Source organism: Mesoplodon densirostris, chromosome 9 (assembly GCF_025265405.1).
Source record: "Mesoplodon densirostris isolate mMesDen1 chromosome 9, mMesDen1 primary haplotype, whole genome shotgun sequence".
NCBI classification, from domain to species: domain Eukaryota; kingdom Metazoa; phylum Chordata; class Mammalia; order Artiodactyla; family Ziphiidae; genus Mesoplodon; species Mesoplodon densirostris.
The window spans coordinates 104,368,684-104,390,231 of NC_082669.1; positions in this window are offsets into that span (position 1 = coordinate 104,368,684).

A 21,548-nucleotide genomic window follows, 5' to 3' on the forward strand; every position below is an offset into this window, starting at 1 on the left:
TTTTAAAACCTTCCCTGATAGATAAGAAATCTGGAAATAAAGATGTATTCGTTGGCTCTGAGTTTGCTTGCTGAAGAGATCACATTTCTGATATACTGTAAAAGTGCTGAAAAATACCGGCAAGCTCCCGAGGGCCATAGTCTACATTATCCTTATGATTTACATTTATTTGAAATGCTTTCATAAACATATGTAGTGATATATTCTTTAATGTTTTCATATTTAGGAAGGAGGTAAAATTAGTTCCAGGAAATAGTTTTTACCAGGAAAAATTATCCCCAAAGATATGTAAGGATTTTCTTCCCTTTTCCAGTACTTTCACCCCTGCTTTGTTGCCGTGGGTTGGTGGTCTTAGTGATCAATGCGTATCATAGAAAATGGCGATGATAAAGGTTAGCCTTCAAAGTCAGGCTCCACGCTGCTGTCTTGTGTGGTGCATCTACATTGGAATCAAGTTACATAAAGCTTAATTAAATTCAACAAGGATTTGCTCACTTCTCTGCAGTTAGAGTCATGTTGAAAAAGGACATAAAAAGACACATTTTGCCTTGACCCCTAATTTTCTATCAGCCACTATAACAATGTCAGCTAAGTCATTCAATTATATTGGATTGGCCAAAAAGTTCGTTCGGGTTTTTCTGTAAGATATAGTATTGTTTAAAAGGAATACATGGGCAAAGTAAATACCTATACTCTGAATTAACAAAACAGTTTATTATGTGGTGAAATACCATGCTTTGCCAAAGAATACATTTATCTGTAAGAATATTCTCTTAAAATGGAAGGTGCTTATTATTACTTGTAAATCATACAGACTCAAATGCTTACTGTGAACTAACATAAATTGTATATTGATTAAAATGCATCACGCTGTTAACTCATTTTTCTAGTCATTCATCTCTTACTTAATGGGAACCAAGTTATTAAACAACTTTATAAGTAAATATTTACCTTCATATACTCTATAGATACTTTTCGGATATTGGACAAAATATATGGACAGAAGAACTACATGAAAAAAATCAGCCTAATTATGTAATGTGGCCAAATTTTAGCATATTTTAGGGGTATCACTTGTTTAAAATTTGTTAATTACACATGAACAATGACCTGTTCTTCATTAAATTACTTACTTGTTAATAAATTTAAGCTTGAAATTTACAGAATGTATGTAGTTATTTGAAAAATTTTTGATTCAAACAAAAATAATGTCTGGAAAATCATATATGAATATCAGTTTTTTCAGGTGATTAAATGAATATGCTATTAGTTTAATGTTTTTAATGTCAGCTGATCTAAGAAAACGTGATTCAGACTTTTTTTTTTTTTTTTTTTTTTTACGTTACGCGGGCCTCTCACTGTTGTGGCCTCTCCCGTTGCGGAGCACAGGCTCCGGACACACAGGCTCAGCGGCCATGGCTCACGGGCCCAGCCGCTCTGCGGCATGTGGGATGTGGGATGTGGGATCCTCCCGGACCAGGGCATGAACTCGTGTCCCCTGCATCGGCAGGTGGACTCTTAACCTCTGCGCCACCAGGGAAGCCCAATCCAGACTTCTTGTTTCTCCCTACATGCTTGTAGTCACAATAACACATGAGTTTGATGCCACCATCAAGGCAAATGTTGCTAATCTATCATGGCATTTTTTTTCTCAGTGAGTCTAAATATGGCCACAGAATCAAATCCTTCTGGACACAATCTACCAGACAACCACATATAATCTCATGAGACTTGATCTATAAAATAAAGCTTTACTTTTTACTTATGCCATGTATGGTATCATCACCAGATGTTTTTCTGGTGACTTTTGTTAGTGAGAAAATACACTCATTGTTAGTTAAATCACATGATTAATATTAAATGTTATCGTGTGAAAAGAATATTTAGAAGAATTTATGTCTCGCTTACAGTAGAAGAGGTTTTTAATGGTAATGATGAAATCTCCAAGAATACAATTTCATCTTACCTCATGCACATCTGTAGTATATGTGAGGTTTACTCAGATATCTTGACAGTAGCAGGTAAATTCCTCATGGCTAGTTTAAAGCAGATGCTAGTATTGTTTGCTATGCTTTTTGGCTGTCTGGAGTATGGAATTAAGAATAACCATTTTATTATGTCAGTTGACAAAGATAATACTGTGTCAAAAATATCAGTGTGTCATAATTGGGTATTTATATTGCTTCTACTATTAAGAATGCAAAAATAAGCAGCCTCTGTCAGATATTTACATACTGATGGGTTTATTTGTGTGGAATTGATGTCAAAGACTGGGGTGCTTGATCAAAAAGTACATATCTTTCCTTGGACTTCGCTGGTGGTGCAGTGGTTAAGAATCCGCTGGCCAGCACAGGGGACATGGGTTCTATCCCTGGTTGGGGAAGATCCCACATGCCACAGAGCAACTAAGCCTGTGCGCCACAACTACTGAGCCTGCACTCTAGAGCCCATGAGCCACAGCTTCTGAGCCCGCATGCCACAACTACTGAAGCCTGTGTGCCTAGAACCCATGCTCGGCAACAAGAGAAGCCACCACAATGAGAAGCCCGCGCACCACAACGAAGAGTAGCCCCTGCTCACAGCAACTAGAGAAAGCCCGTGCGCAGCAACAAAGACCCAATGCAGCAAAAAAAAAATATATTAAAATTAAAAGGATATATATCTTTTCTTTAATAAATGTTTCTTGGGCTTCCCTGGTGGCGCAGTGGTTGAGAGTCCGCCTGCTGATGCAGGGGACACAGGTTCGTGCCCTGGTCCGGGAAAATCCCACATGCCGCGGAGCAGCTAGGCCTGTGAGCCATGGCCGCTGGGCCTGCGCGTCTGGAGCCTGTGCTCCGTAACGGGAGAGGCCACAACAGTGAGAGGCCCATGTACGGCAAAAAAAAAAAAAAAAAAAAAAAGTTTCCTGATTGAGTTCTAGAAATCTGTAATAACATTACATTTTCAGCACCAATCAGTTAGTGCCCTTTTCCAGAACTTCAGGCATCAATAGATATTAGTATGCTTTAAAATTGTTGCCAGTTGATATGAATACCCATATTGGTGGATTGCAGACTTCAGGTCAGGCACTACTCTTTAGATGTATTCACTCATTTAGTCCTTACAACAATGCTTCAGTTTGCAGGTAGGAAAACTGAGGCAGACAGAAAAATGAAGTACCTTGCCCAGTCTACCCATATGGTCTATCCCTACAGCCGGTGCTCTTAACCATAGTGCCTCTGGATGAGTGAAATAGTACGACATTGATTTCCAGTTCTCTAATACTGACGTTCAGCTTGCATCTAGGCAATATTTTTTTTAAGTGTTTCCCTTTTAATGTTTAGCAATTTTCATGACATGTGAATAGTATTCTAAGCTGTTAAATGGTAGAATGGGAACTGCCTTGTCCTGTGACTTTTTTTTTTTAATATATATAAATTTATTTATTTATTTTTGGCTGTGTTGGGTCTTCGTTTCTGTGGGAGGGCTTTCTCTAGTTGCGGCGAGCGGGGGCCACTCTTCATCGCGGTGCGCGGGCCTCTCACTCTCTCGGCCTCTCTTGTTGCGGAGCACAGGCTCCAGATGCGCAGGCTCAGTAGCTGTGGCTCACGGGCACAGTTGCTCCGTGGCATGTGGGATCTTCCCAGACCAGGGCTCGAACCTGTGTCCCCTGCATTGGCAGGCAGATTCTCAACCACTGCGCCACCAGGGAAGCCCCTAGGCAATATTTTAAGGGTTAATTACCTTCTTGTATAGAGTTATAGGGGAAAGAAACCTGTCATCATAATGTTTGTATTTCAATGATAACATTAAATAATAATGCAGACAATGTTGTTTATGTTCTACCTCTTCATAATAAAGTGATTTTACAATGCAATTCTATCTTTTGGGTACTATTAGCATAATTATAATAATCATGTGGTGAAAATATTTACTTAAATCTATGGAAAATATTTGTTAAAATGCTTTGTCAGATAGGAAAAAAAGCTGTTTTAAACTGGTTCTCAGGAAATTTTGCAGTCTGTATCCAGAACTGTAAATATTATTGCCATTACTAAAGGTTAAAAGATGATACCTGTGTAATGTATAACCATTGTTATGAGTATCAATTTCACGTGATGTCTAAACTGTAAAACTTTTCTTGAGAGTCTTGTCAAGAGGAAAACTTCTTTTACTTTAATGGCAGTGGGAAAATATTTGTCTCAAAAATAGTTGTCAGTTCTAGTGCTTAAATATCCCTCGTATCTATTGCCTTCTCTCCATCCCCATCAACACAGCTATGGTTAAGATTTTCAGCATTTCCCTCTGGCATTAATTTAGTAGCCTCCTAGTATGCTTCCTTGCTCTTCATGTTTCTCCTCTAGTTTATCATGGATATCTATGCCAGAAATGCTTTCCTAAATCACAGATCTTGGCACCGTGCTCCACTTCTCTGGTTCTCGTCTGTCCCTTTAATACAATCTCCCCCTAACCCAACATTTGCACCCCATAACCTTGCCATACTGAAATCCTTGCAACTTCTCTAATACAACATGCTGTTTCTAATCACATTTCTCTTATGCCTTCTTACATTTGGTTCCCTCCCGAAATGCCTTTTCCTATTATATATATGCTGATTTAGAAAAATCTAATATATGGCCCAAACCTCAGAACTTTGGAGCAGATTAGAGGTACCATCACCTCCCTGTGGTGATTTGGTCTAATTGCAGGCAAGATATCAAGCTGATAATAAGCAGTTTCTCTGCTATTTGAACTTACAAGGGATAGAGTGATGAAAAATAATGCAAGTTACCTTCAATTATCTGATGTTGGAGTGAGAAATTACCCAAATTGCTGACACTAAAGGAAGGCAAGAAAAGTTTTTTTTTTTTTTTTGTGGTACGTGGGCCTCTCACTGTTGTGGCCTCTCCCGTTGCGGAACACAGGCTCCAGACGCGCAGGCTCAGCAGCCATGGCTTACCGGCCTAGCCGCTCCGCGGCATGTGGGATCTTCCCAGACTGGGGCACGAACCTGTGTCCCCTGCATTGGCAGGCAGACTCGCAACCACTGCGCCACCAGGGAAGCCCCAGAAAAGTTATTTTTATTTTATTTTATTTTATTTTATTTTATTTATTTTTTTTTTTTTTGCGGTATGCGGGCCTCTCACTGTTGTGGCCTCCCCCGCTGCGGAGCACAGGCTCCGGACGCACAGGCTCCGGACGCGCAGGCTCAGCGGCCATGGCCCACGGGCCCAGCCGCTCCGCGGCATATGGGATCCTCCCAGACCGGGGCACGAACCCGTATCCCCTGCATCGGCAGGCGGACTCTCAACCACTTGCACCACCAGGGAGGCCCAGAAAAGTTATTTTTAAATGATAAAACACAGATACTTGTTTGTCATTGTTTATAGATGAATATTAATCTACCATCTCAAGGGACATAATGAAACCATGCTGTGAAAGCTCTACAACTTCTCCAACCCTTTTCCTACATGGCTCTATTTTATAGCATTTTCTGTACTTCACTTAAGCCATATAGTTGGTCAGACTCGTTAAAAGCCAAGCATGACTGCCCTTTTCAAAACACGTTTTTTCAGAGAAATACCTGTAATCTGCATGCAAATTGAAGACAGATGTCAACAAAATAATTACTGTGCCTAACAGGTACTTTAAATAGAGTGCTTAAATTGTCAAAAGATCTTGTAAATGATAGAGGTAGTTGCAGAGAAACTCGATAATTACATATATTTAGTGTATATTAATCCAGTATATTAGTTGATATTGTCAAAGTTGCTAAAGAATGTCAGTGAATTTCATTTTGATTTTTAATATAACAAAAATATCCTTTGATGAATACAAAAAGTAGGCGCTTATATTCCATGTGTTTATATTTTGAATTAACTCTTTTCATCCGTACATGTGAAACTTTGTACATGCTGCACCACATCCTTAAGAATATCCTCCAGCCTTGCCTTTTCAAAGTTGACCATCCAGCAAAATCTGTTTCAAAATTTATATCCTTTACAGTGATACCCCAGCACTGCCTACACATAACATAAGTTACTCCCATTTCTTTTTAAAAAAAATAAAATTATTTATTTATTTTTGGCTGCGTTGGGTCTTCATTGCTGCGTGTGGGCTTTCTCTAGTTGCAGCGAGTGGGGGCTACTCTTTGCAGCGGTGCACGGGCTTCTTATTGCAGCGGCTTCTCTTGTTGCGGAGCACAGGCTCTAGGTGCTGGGGCTTCAGTAGTTGTGGCTCACAGGCTCTAGAGCGCAGGCTCAGTAGTTGTGGCCCACAGGCTTAGTTGCTCTGCGGCATGTGGGATCTTCCCAGACCAGGGATTGAACCCGTGTCCCCTGCAATCCCAGGCTGATTCTTAACCACTGTGCTACCAGGGAAGTCCAGGTTACTCCCATTTCTCTTAGCCCACAGTTTGCACAGACACAGCCTACATTATGTTCTTAGATGAATAGATTTAAGGGTGTAGTTGTATCAAAAGAACTAGATTTCAATAAACATCTTTTACCATATTAGGTAGTGTACTAGTTGCATTGAATTATCATATAAAATTAGTCCATTACCTCCCTTTTAGAATACTCAAAGCAGAAGGATGCTCAAAAAATTTAAAGTGCACTGATTTCACATTTATACAGTTCTTACTTTTATCAAGTTATCCCATATACTAACACAAAATTCTACATTTTCATAAACTCCTGCCATTAGTTCTAGCTGGGCTTTAAGGTAATAAAAGCTTAATGTCTACCCCATATTCTGCTACCATAAAGTATTTGAAGACAGATATCATAAAGTCTGATTAAATATAATTTTAATAGTCACTATTTTTGTAGATAGCTAATTAATATATCAATTAAAAGAAAATACTATGATATATATTTATTTATATCCCCTAGATTACCTATAACATTTCTAGGTATATAAGCATTGTTAAGTATAATGGAATTGAATTGATGGGTTAGTTCTGTGTATAAATTGTGCAAATAGCTAGGATGTAGCAACAAGTAAGGATTTCTTTTCTTAGTTGTATTCTTATAGCTAAAAGCATTGTAATCAGAAGTAATATAATTTTAACATAATAGTAGTTACAATAAAGTTCTCTGTAAGGAGTAATCCTCGTATTATAAAAATACTGCCTTGAAACTGACCTGTCTGTATGAATCAAAAAAAGAAAAAAAAGAAACTAAGTATTTCAGAGGACTATCGTTCAAAAGTAACAGGGCTTTTGACATTATTTTAAAGGCTAATTTACATCTATTTGCTCAAAGTGAAAGACAGCATAGTCTTGAATTTCAGTTTATTATCTAGTCTTTGCCCAAAGTATATTAGAAAAATATTACTGCAATTTGAGTTGTCTTCATGTCATGGAAACATGGTTTAATGTTATCTAATTATTGTATACAATGATCTGAAGTATTTCAGTTTTACAGAGATTATATCATCACCCAAAACATAAGTTTTAGAATTTAAAATGTATAACTGCACATTTTTATTTATTTTATTTTATTATTTTTGTAACATCTTTTAATTGGAACTTAAAGAATGGGAAGGAACTACCCAAGAAAAGAGTAGAGGAAGAATGTTCCAAGCAGAAGAGGACAACTATGCAATTCCCAACTATGCAATTGGCCAAGTTTGGACCTCCCTCTGATGGGGAGGTATCTAGTGATTTTGGAACAAGTCTTTTGTAAAGCATATGACAAAAATAAAGCTTTGAAAGAGTAAATGACACTGTTTAATAGTTTATCAGCAAGTAGAGAGAACATAAATCTTTGCTGGACAAAATATAGAGAATAAGCATTTATTATCTTTAATAAGAGAATAATATATATTTTACCAGTTTTGTTAAAAATAAGCATTAAGAAAATCTTACCCTCTGTGAATGAACTTGACTATGAGTCAAGTCAATTAATATATGACAGAGGCGCCAAGAATATATGATGGGGAAAGTACAGTCTTTTCAATAAATAGTGTTTGGGAAACTGCACAGCCACATGCAGAAGGGTGAAACTGGACCACTGTCTTACACCATATGCCAAGATCAACTCAAAGTGGATTAAAGACTTGAATGTGCAACGTGAAACTATAAAACTCCTAGAAGAAAACATAGGTAGTAAGCTCCTTGACTTTGGTCTTGGTGATGCTTTTTTAGATCTGACACCAAAAGCAAAGGTAACAAAAGCAAAATAAGTACGTGGGACGACAAACTAAAAAAGATTCATCACAACAAGGGAAATCATCAACAAAGTGAAAAGGCAACCTACAGAATGGGAGAAGATATATGAAAATCATATGCAGTAGTCCCTCCTTATCCACGGTTTCACTTTCCAAGGTTTCAGTGAACCAAGGTCAACTGCAGTCTGAAAATATTAAATGGAAAATTCCACAAATAAGCAATTGGTAAGTTTTACATAGTGCACCATTCTGAGTAGCTTGATGAAATTTCATGCCATCCTGCTCTGTCCTGCCCAGGACATGAATCATCCCTTTGTCCAGCATATCCTGCTCCTTAATCACTTAGTAGCCAACCTGGTTATCAGATTGACTGTCCCGGTTTTCAATTCACTGTACTGACTGTGGCAGCGCTTGCATTCAAGTAGCCCTTATTTTACTTAATAATGGCCCCAAAGTGCAACAGTAGCAATGCTGGTAGTTCGGATATGCCAGAGATAAGCCATAACGTGCTTCCTTTAAGTCAAAAGGTGAACATTTTCAACTTATTGAGGAAAGAAAATATGCCGAGGTTGCTAAAACTTATGGTAATAATGAGTCTTCTATCCGTGAAATTGTGAAGAAGGAAAAAGAAATTCATTCTAATTTTTATGTTGCACCTCAAATTGCAAAAGTTATGGACCCTTTATTACAGTATATTGTTATAATTGTTTTATTATTAGTTACTGTTAATCTCTTACTATGCCTGATTTATAAATTAAACCTTAGGTATATATGTATATATAGGAAAAATACATAGTATATATAGGGTGTGGTACTCTCCATGGTTTTAGGCATCCACTGGGGGTCTTAGAACGTATACCCTGTGGATAAGGGGGGGGACTACTGTATCCAATAAGGGGTTAATATTCAAAATATATAAAGAACTTATACAACTCAATAGCAAAAAAACCAAACCGTCTGATTAAAAATGGGCAAAAGATCTGAATAAATACTTTCCTGAAGAGGACAAACAGCCAACAAGTACATGAACATATGCTCAGCAACAGTAATCATCAGGGAAATGCAAATCAAAAGGGCAATGAGATGTCACCTCACACCTGTTCGGATGGCTATTATCAAAAGGACAAGAACTAACAAGTGTTGGTGAGGATGTGAAGAAAAGGGAACTTTTGTTCACTGTGGGTAGGAATGTAAATCTGTGCAGTTACTATGGAAAACCATATGGATGTTCCTCAAAAAATTAAAAATTGAATTACCAGGGCTTCCCTGGTGGTGCAGTGGTTGAGAGTCCGCCTGCCGAGGCAGGGGACACGGGTTCGTGCCCTGGTCTGGGAAGATCCCACATGCCGCGGAGTGGCTGGGCCCATGAGCCATGGCCGCTGAGCCTCCGCGTCTGGAGCCCATGCTCCGCAACGGGTGAGACCACAACAGTGAGAGGCCCGCATACCGCAAAAAAAAAAAAAAAAAAAAAATTGAATTACCATATGATTTAGCAATTCCACTTCTGGGTATTTACCTGAAGAAAATGAAAAGACTAATTTGAAAAGATATATGCACTGCAGTATTATTTACAATAGCCAAGTTATGGAATCAACTTAAGTGTCCATTGAATGGTGAATGGATAAAGAAGATGTGATATATATATATATATCAAAGATATATTGGAATATTATTTAGCCATAAAAAGATTGAAACCTTGCCATTTGTGACACATGAGTGGACCTAAAGGACATAATGCTAAGTGAGATAAGTCAGAGAAAGAGAAACACCATAATCTCACTTATATATGAAACCTAAAAAACAATATATTAATAAATCAAGCATGTAGTTACAGAGAATTGACTGGTGGTGGCCAGAGGTGGGGAGTTGAGGACAAAGGCAAACTGGGTGAATGGGGTCAAAAGGTACAAACTTCCAGTTATAGAATACATAAGTCCTGGGGATGTGATGGCAGCATGGTGACCTAGTTAATAACACCGTGTCACATATTTGAAAGTTGCTAAGAGAGTAGCTCTTAAAAGTTCTCATCACAAGAAAACAAATTCTGTACCTGTGTGGTGATGGATGTTAACGAGATTTGGTGTGGTGAGAGTTTCATACTATATACAACTATCTCATCAGTATGTTGTACACCGGAAACTAATATGGTGTTATATGTGAGTTATATATAATTTTTTTAAAAGAAAATCTTACACTCTAGGAATGAACTTCACTATCTGCTAATAACACATATATATGGATTCCAAAAAAAAAATGGTTCTGAGGAACCTAGGGGCAGGGCAGGAATAAAGACGCAGATGTAGAGAATGGACTTGAGGACACGGAGAGGGGGAAGGGTAAGCTGGGAAGAAGTGAGAGAGTGGCAATGACATATATACACTACCAAACGTAAGGTAGATAGCTAGTGGGAAACAGCCACATAGCACAGGGAGATCAGCTCGGTGCTTTGTGTCCACCTAGAGGGGTGGGATAGGGAGGGTGGGAGGGAGACGCAAGAGGGAGGAGATATGGGATATATGTGTGCATATAGCTGGTTCACTTTGTTATAAAGCAGAAACTTAACATACCATTGTAAAGCAATTATACACCAATAAAGATGTTAAAAAAAAGTATATACATTACTACAAATAGAATGCTCAGCATAGATTTGGATGTAGGGTGTGTGGGGATAAGATTTTTCTTAATTGCCATTTTAAAGTATATTCAGTCTTTAAATATTATGGAAAATTTTATCTGTTTCTGTTTTGCTGTTTTGTTTTTCTATAGTTGTCCCTAATTGATTATATGAACTAGAAGTAGTTGGAATCTACCTTGATTTAATGTAAAATGGCAGATTTGGCTAGGCAGACTTCACTGAAGCAAATAAAAATCAGAATACTATATGTGGGTGTTGTATGTATGTATGTATGTATGTATGTATGTATGTGTTTATTTATTTATATATTTATGTATATATTCACCGCCCATGAGTTTCAGATACTATGGGTCTTCTCTATGGCAGGGTTCCTAACTCTGTTTATTATTTATGGTAAGAGGTCTCTATTGTCAAAGCTAATCTCCTTAAATATGTGAAATAAATAGTCCTTTACTATGAAAGGGTATCTCATCCTAGAAGCTCCTAAAATAAAGATCACTGTCATAAAATGTTCTGTAGTCATTGCTGAAAATTATTTTTCTCCTGGATACCTGCTGAAATGTGTTGACATTGATTTGGTAAAAGTGTGAATGTTTCTTTAAAAGAATCTACATGTTCTTTTGGAAAATATCTTATAGTCATTGGTAGCACAGGCTTTCATGTCAGAAAGACTGGGATTGGTTGTTGGCTTCGTTCTTCAGTGACCATGGACAAATTATCTAAATTTTTGAGCCTCAGATTTCTAACATTTAAAATGATAAAATAGCAGTACCTTCATGAAAATCTTGCTAGAAGGATTAAATACAAGATATGTAGTGACTGGCGCATGATGGTAGATTAATCTTAGTAATTTTGTTATTTTTTAATACATTCAATATTTATTATATAGCTTCTATAATACTAGATTAGACTATGTAGATATTGCAAAATTATGTGTAATTGCCTCAGACGTTCATTTCTTAATTTAGTTGGGAAGCTGACACATTTGGAATAATTAGCAAAGGTATCTTATTTAATTATCACATAATACCACATGTAAATGGTCAAAAAGTGAGATAACAATATGGTTCAAATATATTAAGAAAGACTTAATTGAAAGAAGTAATGCATATATCATTTATATTAATTGGATTTATCATTTGTTATATAACAATATAAGTACAGCTATACTCTACACACAGCGATGTTAGTACTCGAGTCATTTATTTTAAAAGTATGCTCACGTTAAAAAGTAAGGGAGAAATTATTCAAGCAGTGTAAAATAATTAATCTATTTAGGAGAGCCTGTTTTACAATGTAGTAGGTATTCAATTACCTTACAAATGTTTCTGAAAAACCACAACATTTGCAAATTAGAGAGCTTGTGGGCACGAGGAACATATCCAAAAGCATAAACATTTTTACTGTAACTTGTCAGCCATATGGGCAGATGGTATAAAGCTTGTTTTCTGAAATGTGATGGAAAGTATAAAAAGAAATTTGACAGTTTTTTTTTTTTTTTCATTTTTGAACGTGACTATCCAAATAGCTAGAAAGCTGGGAAATCAAACAGGGATATTATTTTAAGACCCTGAAAATCAGTGCTCAGGATTTTTGGAGGTTCAGCTGAAATTGTTTATAGACATTTTTTTTCATTGTCAGTGGAAACATCTGAGGGTCTTTTGAAAATAGATCACTGTGGTAAGCCCTGGAGTAAAGACTTTGGAGACAGGAGCTCTGTCCTGAAGGGTTTTATAATCTCTCTGAAGGTAGAAAACACTTATAAGTAAACATTTTTAGAAAACAACTTTACTCATACTAAAGCATTTTCCCAGGAAAACATGTGCATGTGCAGAAAAAGAAGCACATAATCATGATGGTGATTGGAGCTGCTCTGTACGGAGTGACATCCATTCGTTAAGTCATTATTAAGAGAAAAGTACTATTTACGAAGTTATACGTACAGCATACTATGTTTTATGCTTAGAAACATGGGAACTCTTATGGTCTGTGTCTGTGGGTACATCCATGCGTCTGCAAACGCAGAAGGGGTTTAGAAGAGTCCTTCCCATGCTGGTGAGCTTATGAGGAACTAATAATTCAGGTATTTAAAAAAAATAAATTTGTTTATTTAAAAAATAAAAATAAATAAAAAAATAAAAGCTATGTAATTGCCTTGCAAAGGCCCAGGCAAAATTAACATTTATGTTTTGCTACATGAAGGTAGGAATTGGAAATGATAGGATCATAAAAATGATGGAGAAAGTTGGTCACTGGAAAATTATATTCTGAGACATATTCTAAGGCCCTGTCAATAGTTCCTAGTGAATTCTTGTCATTCTTTTCCCTGGGGCTCAGGAGAGCCCTTGGGCCATTTCCAAGCCTTGCCTTGTAGCCAGCCTGAGTCAGGCCAGGTGCCTTTATTCATCACTTTCTGTCTGACGTGGGTAGAATATATGTATTAGATATTTGTTTTCACAGTTTCCAATTTCCAAATCCCTGGCTGTAGAGACTTAAAGACTTAGGATATAGTCTTTTCAACCAACTTGGAAAATATTTGTTTCTTCCTCTCCTCAAATTTTGAATATTCTTTTTCAGTAAAGGGAGGAGGACTTCCAATTTCATTTACAGAAAAAGAAGGACAAAGGAGAGAGTGAAAAAGCTCAACATTCTGTGTTTACCTCTGGGAAATTGAAAGCAAGTCCAGAGTTCCTCTCATGGTTTTTTATCATCTGTGTGCCTCTTCTCCTTCCGCCTGTCCCCATCCAACAGGAAGATAGAAGGTGAGGTCGAAGGAAACTGGGTTACGCTAGTGAGAGAAAAATCACTGGTCCCCATCTCTTCAAATAATAAAAATTAGCAAGAAGAGAAAATATTCATGACTGTTTTATATCAAACTACTTGTTCTTTCTCACCAGACCCTGAGATATTAGGCTTAAAGAAGTTAAATTCTGCTTTCTCTTTGAAAATTAAATTCATTCTTTAATACATTGACACAAAACACTTTTAAATCCAAAAGAAATCAAGAGCAATTGAACAATAGTAAATCCAAAACATTTTTTAATAAAGTCTAATTTTTAACTGTTGAGGAAGTGGTAGAAATGTTAAGCAAACTAAGTGCTTTAACATATAGTTATATGTATATGATTTTCAGAAATTTATCTCCATTTTTATAATTGCACTGTAGTCAATATGTGTTGCCTAAATAATTTTAATATTGAAAAGGAACATTTGTTTCATTATGTAAAAATATTATTTTGTTCCTGGACAGTATTGTGTACATGAGCAATCATTCCAGACTCATTTAGAAACATCAGTACTAATATTCTAAGAATTCAGTGGTATTTAGCTTAGAGAATTTTGCTAAGGAGAGAAATAACTTTGATCATTTAACACACATATATATACTATTGAAATAGCAGTCATTTATAAGAGATAGTTTCCTAAATAACATACATTTCAAAGTGTATTGTTCATAGCAGACTTTAAAGAAGTATATAATATTGAATGTAATTATAACATACTTTCACAAAATAATGTCATATTGGTATTTTAACTCAATAGTTACAGGATATCTGTAGTTATTTTTAATGTGATTAATGGTAATATGCATCATATTCTTAAGTACTAACCTTTGGCATTGCTGTGCTCTATACTTCAGAGATTTTCTCATCTTAGTAAGATTTCAGTTAGTTGGATTGTTGTATACTTTGGGGTGGATAGTGGTTTTATTAAAGATGTGTGCATTTATAAATGCTACAAGTCCAAGGATTGTTAGAAAATGTACCTTGTTTTCTTATTACAATTAATTCCATACTGATTGTTTGTTTTTAAGGAATATAATATTAAAATAAGGTTATTTCAGAATTTGAGTTATATACCAATTTAAACAGAGAGCAGTATAGAGCTTGATATATATGTTTTTATACTTTCAGTATCTTTGCAGCTTAACTTTTCGACATTGACCATACGTCAAAGGCTTAGCCTTCACATTTGACATAAAATAAAGCACAGCCTGCAAGTGCTAGATGACTGTGTCTGTAACAAACCCAAGCAGTGTCTATATCTCAAATTATAATCTTTACCTCAGATTATAGTCTATGCAAAAGTATGCTTTTAAGCAGATGATCAGTATACTTAAAACACTGGCCAACAAGAGGTTATACATGGATGTGTGTTGGCCCTTGAGTACTAGTCAACGCTGGCCATGACTGGGGCTGATATTGAGGAAGTTGATGCAAAAGAAGTTAGAACTTCAGAAAGCAGCACTTCCAACCTGTTATTATGCACAGGAACCACCTGGAAGATTCTGATTCAGTAGGTCTGGGGTAGGACCTAAGATGTGGCATTTCTAACAAGCTCCCATATGATGCTGACCTTGAGAGAGGTCCATGAACCGCACATTGAGTAGCAAGGTTTTAAACTTGGAATGTGTAATGAAAGATGCCATAACAAACTTCTTGTTTATTTTGAAATTAAGAAGCACACTCTAAATGGGGAAAATGGGAAAAAAAAATAAAATCATTATACCACACTATTAAATATTTTGTGTGTAAAGAGAAGGTACAGTAGTGTCATCTGTGATATAGTTTGGGGAAAAACATGCAAAAAATGTAGGTAAATGGGTTAGTTGTGTAGTCTTGTCAATTTCTGTAATCTCTCTAAATTTTAGTTTTGCAGTTAAAATTTTAGAGAATTGAACTAGATTATCTCTAAAGTCCATTACAATTAAAAAAAAAATCTATGATTCTAGTTTCCTAGACTTTCCAGTCTTAGAACAGAATGGAGTCTCTTCCAAACCTCAGTCTTGCTTTTATTTCTAACAGGAGTTTGGGATAGAATCTCAAGGTACTAACGAAGTTTAAATAATATTATGCATTTGAAATGCTTAACAAATTGCTTTACCAAGAGCAAATTCTCAACTAAAGTTATGTATTAGCAATATTATTATAAAGATTAGGAAGATCAAGCCCTAGAAGGTGAGGTAACTTGTTCCAGGTTGTAGAGATTTCTAGAGGTATGCTAAACGAAACTATAATAACAAGATATCTATGCTGTTGATAGTATACTAGAAATAATGCTTTCTAAGTAAAGCTAGTCATTATTATAGATTATCACAAAGGAAGAAAGAACTCTTACCTTTCTCTGTTAAGACTGGTAGAATCCTACCAAAATCCATCTAATTAATCTCAATTACCAGAATACTCTTCTCATGTTTGATAAAGTGTGTGTATGCACTTTTTTGTTCCAGTATCATAATAAAAATATTGTTTACTGATACACAGATAACTCCACGTTGATGTCATGCTTGTAAAGCATGTATTCATTTACTGACATAAAATTATTTATTTATTATTGCTTTATATTGTTTCAACTTATAAATAGAAAAACATTTCTCTGTGTGAGTAGATGTATAGAAAAAGGTCTGATAAGGTGAACGAGATTGATCAGCATGTTCTATGCCGTTCTTAATATTAATTGAGTGTGATTTTTACATCGTAGACGAAATTACTATATAGGACCTGATGGATGCCTACCAGTAGTCTGGTAATCCTCCCATAAATTACGTGGCATTTATGCCAATATAGTGAGTTTTTCCATTTAAAAAGACAATCAGGATCAGTCTTTCCAATATAATCAATTCCCAAGGGGACCGCAAAGCATCACTATTAATATATTTTATATCTTAAGTTATCCTCAAGAGGTGTTGAATGTCAGAAACTGATTGCAGTGGGAAAGTTAGACTCAATGACACTGTTGCTCTAAGTCTTGCATTTCAGCGTTTAGGGGACTTTAGTGTGGTTCAGAGGGGTTCCGAGGAAGGGGTATTCAGGAGGTTCATGCTGTGCTCTCCCAAGGGATTTTGTTTCACAAAAACTGTGAGTAGGTTGGTTTGTTGGTTCCTTTGGTCTGGTTTGGTTGCATTCTTTAGCAGGTGGGGGTCTTCTGACAAATGTTAATAATGTCCACATGGGCTCATTCTCTAAACTTGGGGGCAGGTGGAAGCCGTTGAGAGCCTCACACTTGTTTATCCCCTTGGCCAGTCCAGCGATTTGGTTTCCGCTCTTGGTTTACATGGCAGTGGTTTTCTTGAAATGTCAAAATAGGGTCATTGTTCATGGTGAATTGACATGAATCTCAGAGCAATGAGCAGGTGAAACACTTTGGCACCGTGTTGTGTGATTTAAGAAAAAAATACACGGCTGCTTCTCATGATGGGACTTCTAAGTGATTACTATAGAAAAACAAACTTTCAAACCTTGAGTGGAGAAAATGTTAGGTACAAGCCGAGTGACCCATACCAACTACCTGGTTATTCCCCTGTTAGTTATTTCTTAATTTTTCTTTGGACTTCTTTGGACAGTGGAGCATCCTCTGTCAAGTCTCACCAAAGCAGAACTAATGCACTTTTACAATCTGCAGTCTGAGAATTGCATTTTGATTTGCCTGGAAACTTTATTCATTCTTAGGACTAACTAGTAAATAAATGAGTGAATATTTTTTAATCATGAAATTGCTCTAAAAGTATAACTTTAAGCATCCATTAGACCATAATATATACTTCTGGAAAAGGTAATATGTTCTTTAAATACCCACTTACCTGACACATGGAAGATAGGGATGTTTCATCCATTTTTGAGAGCATAGTGGGATATTTGTTTTTTTGAAATGTTGTTGGTACATTTTTTTTTCTTTTTCATCTTCTGCCACGCATGAAGAAATACTTAGTACTTGAACGAGGAATGTGAGCCTCTTGTTTACTCTTAAATCATATTAAAATATTATTTAAAGGTCTTTTTAACATTGTTATTGAGTCAAAGATGAAATATATATGTAATTTTGTTAAAACAAAGCCTCAAATTTCATAGAAACACTTGTGGAAGAGTTTTTTACTAAAAATAAAAAAGACCAATAATAATTTTTTTGTACCACAAACTTAGTGGTTTGCCAAAAGGTAGGACCAAAGATGCTTTTTGTTGGTAGCATGTAATTCCAATTTAAATTAAAGAACTATAAATAAAATTGGAATTGAAAAGTAAATTATAAAAATTAAGGGAGAAAAAACCACATTCTACCTAAATATATAATTCTTTAAAAGATTACTGAAGGATTATGTCACTATTTCTTCAAGAATACCATAATTATCTATATTAATATGAGAATTTTTGTTGCAAATTATGCTGACTTTTTTTTTCAGTTGAATTTTGTTTTTATAAAGTAAATTTCTTGTATATTATGAAACTAAAGTCAGATGTGTGGCAGAATGTAAGAAAAGCGTCCTAAGAGAATAAACATTCTCAAGTTCTAAAACTGTAAAACGTCAGCAGTAAATTGATGACAAATGTTACATTGTCATTTTCACATTTTTCTTCTGAGAATTCTATGAAGAAATAGGTGTGAAATGATATTTTCCCACTTTCTTTACTCTCTGAAAAATATAATGTGTTTTGTGCATTGAATTTTGAAATGGTATGAAAGGTCTGAAGAATACAGAATTGTTGGTAGTCCACCATAGATTTATAAGGTATATTCATGTTTTTATCTCAAAAAATTTTAAGCACTTGATTTTGCTATTGATTGTTTTGTTGCTGTTAATACCGAGTAAGAGCTTAATGTGTTACTATGTAGTTTTCATACAAGTGATCTTTTAATATTGCTATTAAATTTGTAAATAAGGAAATAATGGAAATGTCCATGAAATGAGCTTGGATACCGAACAGTACAGACAATATTGTTCACACATATTAAGGGAAATTGCAGTATACGAGTAAGAAATATAACTTTTGAATACCCAGATCTTGGAGTCCATTTTTTTTTTTTTTTTTTTTGCGTTACGCGGACCTCTCACTGTTGTGGCCTCTCCCGTTGCGGAGCACAGGCTCCGGACGTGCAGGCTCAGCGGCCATGGCTCACGGGCCCAGCCGTTCCACGGCATGTGGGATCTTCCCGGACTGGGGCACGAACCCATGTCCCCTGCATCGGCAGTTGGACCCTCAACCACTGCACCACCAGGGAAGCCCTTGGAGTCCATTTTTATTTCGGAAAATAACATGTCTAATTCTCAGTATCTCTAAGATACACATTTGTGTGTATGTCTGTGTGTGTGTGTGATGGGGGTGTCAACGTTTATTTAGTGTACATTATGAGGAAATTTGTTGGTCACGTAGTTGAAATTTCTTTATAAATGAAACTCACCTCATTGAAGTGACATAATTTAAAAAATATTTAAAAACATACTTGTAAATAACTTACATATATCATGTCTTCTTGACCCAAAGACCATGTAAAATTATGCTGGGTACTGAAATGGCTATAAATGTTTATTAAATAATACTATTTTGGTTATTATTTCAGTGACCAATCGGGTCTTTGGAGCTGCTTTTTCTCCCCCGAAATGGCTTAAGATCACTGTGCTTTGCTATTTCATCTTACTGATGTCAAAATTCTCTTTTGACTACTGGCTTTTAAATTAAAAAGGATTTCTGAAATCATTAAGAAAGATTATGATTGATCTATTCATATTAGAAGATCCGTTAAACTCCCATTGCAGCAGACCACTGCACACCTCACTTTCTTTTGTGCTTATGATTAATTTTCTTTAAAATGCTATGTATGGCATTTGAGTTTTTTCATTCATTTTTATCAACACACTCATTCCTTCATCTAGTCTGTCAGTTATTTTTAAAATATTGATTTGCTGTGTGAATGTGATAGATTTTGTATTAGACACCCCAGATTCAACTAAGGGACTCCGTTAAAGAAGTCTGTGAAAAGAGATGTGGTTTATTATCTACAAACATTAGTTTTCTCATTTGTAAAATAATTGGAATAATAATACCTATTAAGTTGACTGTGAGATGACATATATTAAAGTGCATAGTATAGTGAATGGCACAATGTAGGTATTTCATAAATGTCAGTTCTCTTTTCATTATCTTTGTGTAAAATTAACATGTAATTCATACATGATTTTAGGGACGTAGCATTCCTATTCACTCTGTTCCTATTAGCTCATTGTTGTAACATCTGGGTAGCTGTTAAGTGTCTCACTTCCCCAAGTGTAACACTTTCATGCCTATCTCTCTACCATCTTTAATTTGGTGGAATGCCTTCTTTGTCTCAAAGTTTGCCTCAATAGATTTAGCTTCAATTGCTGAAGAAAATCCCCTTTCAAAAATTCAGGTGGTAGATAACTCACTTTAGCAGATGAACTAGAAAAGAGAAAATGAGACATTCTCTGTGATATTGAAGGATAGATAAAGAAGTAGAGGGTTCTTGTACAGATCCAGGATGGATGGTGGGGACTACTACTTCCTGTTCAATGACTCAAGATCCTGACATGAACTTCTTCCGTACTGCGTGGAAAAGGGAAAAAAATATCAAGAAGGGGGATTGTCAAAGAAAAAGTGACAACAGTATTGAATCCCTTGACAAAATGCACCAAAATGCTTTGACATATTGAAACCGCCCCCATCCTTTCCTCGTCTTTGTCTCCTTCTCAAACTTGTGTCTAAAATGATTTCCAGTGTCCTCATACCTCCAACTAAAACCACCCCCCACCATATTACCTCACTTTGTTGTCATATGTTTCTCTGTCTTGAAGTGTCTAATATCTGTGGTGGTATATTCAGATCCATGTCATGGAGATCCGGGAAATAATTAGGTAGATAGTAGGACCTCATTATATGTAGGATGTAGAATGTTTGAACTATGATTCTCATTTACTAACTCTCATCATTTCTATCACTGAAAATATCCATTACTTCAGGTGTTTCAACTTGAGGTTGGGAAATCTGAAGGACCCACAGTATCTCCCATTAAGTTTCTCTTGGATGTTTAATAAGAGATGTGATTTCAGTTCTTGGCAGGGGCAAGCAATATTTTGTTGATAAGGGATCTTCCCTTAAATCATCTCATATAGTTTATTGTCTATGCAGCAATAGCTGCGAGGAGAAGAAGAATTAGCGCTCTCTTTCTCCTCCCTCTGATGGGAGAGTCTCAAAGAAAACAGAACCCAAGAGGGCATTTTGGAAATTTGCTGTGGTATTTTTCTTGGTTATAATGAAGAGGGTGGTGGCATTGAAACTGAGGGTGGAGATCAGGACTGCTAGAACATCTGGCCATCTGCATGTCAGGCCTGCCCCACAAAGAATTTCCCACCACCCAATGCCTGTAAGATTTGAGCAAATGGAAAATCTGTTTAGAAATATCTGTATCTAGAACCTAACTAGAATTTGAATATAAATTCAAAGTATATCACATAGTTTTAATATGCACTAATTTTCCAGATAAAACAACTGTGTAAGTGGAGGAAACTCGGTACTCTTTCAGATCATTAATATGAGTTTTCAGCACTTCATAAAATCACAAATAACAATGTTCCTTATAGTATCTGAGTGGCAAATACAACCCATTTGTGTCAATCTGCCTATGGAACTATTATATTCACCGTGATTCTAGGTATGAGTAAAACATCTGACTACTATGTCTTATAGTGTGATAGACCTTGGATATTTCCATATTGAAGTATATATTGTTTGTATAAATTCCTTTCCTTTTATTGTATTAAGATGATTGATGTTTAAATTTTGTGCTTAGATTAGAATGTAATGAATTTTATTTCAGATTTATAAAAAGGGAGTTAAATGTTTATTCATACAAACATGACACTGGATTTGATAAGGTTAAGAACCATTGTTTTAAAAACTGCCATCACTTCTTGGTCTCCCTTTTGTGTACTGGCTTCTTATCTACAGGCTGAGGGACAGACTTTTCTGACATA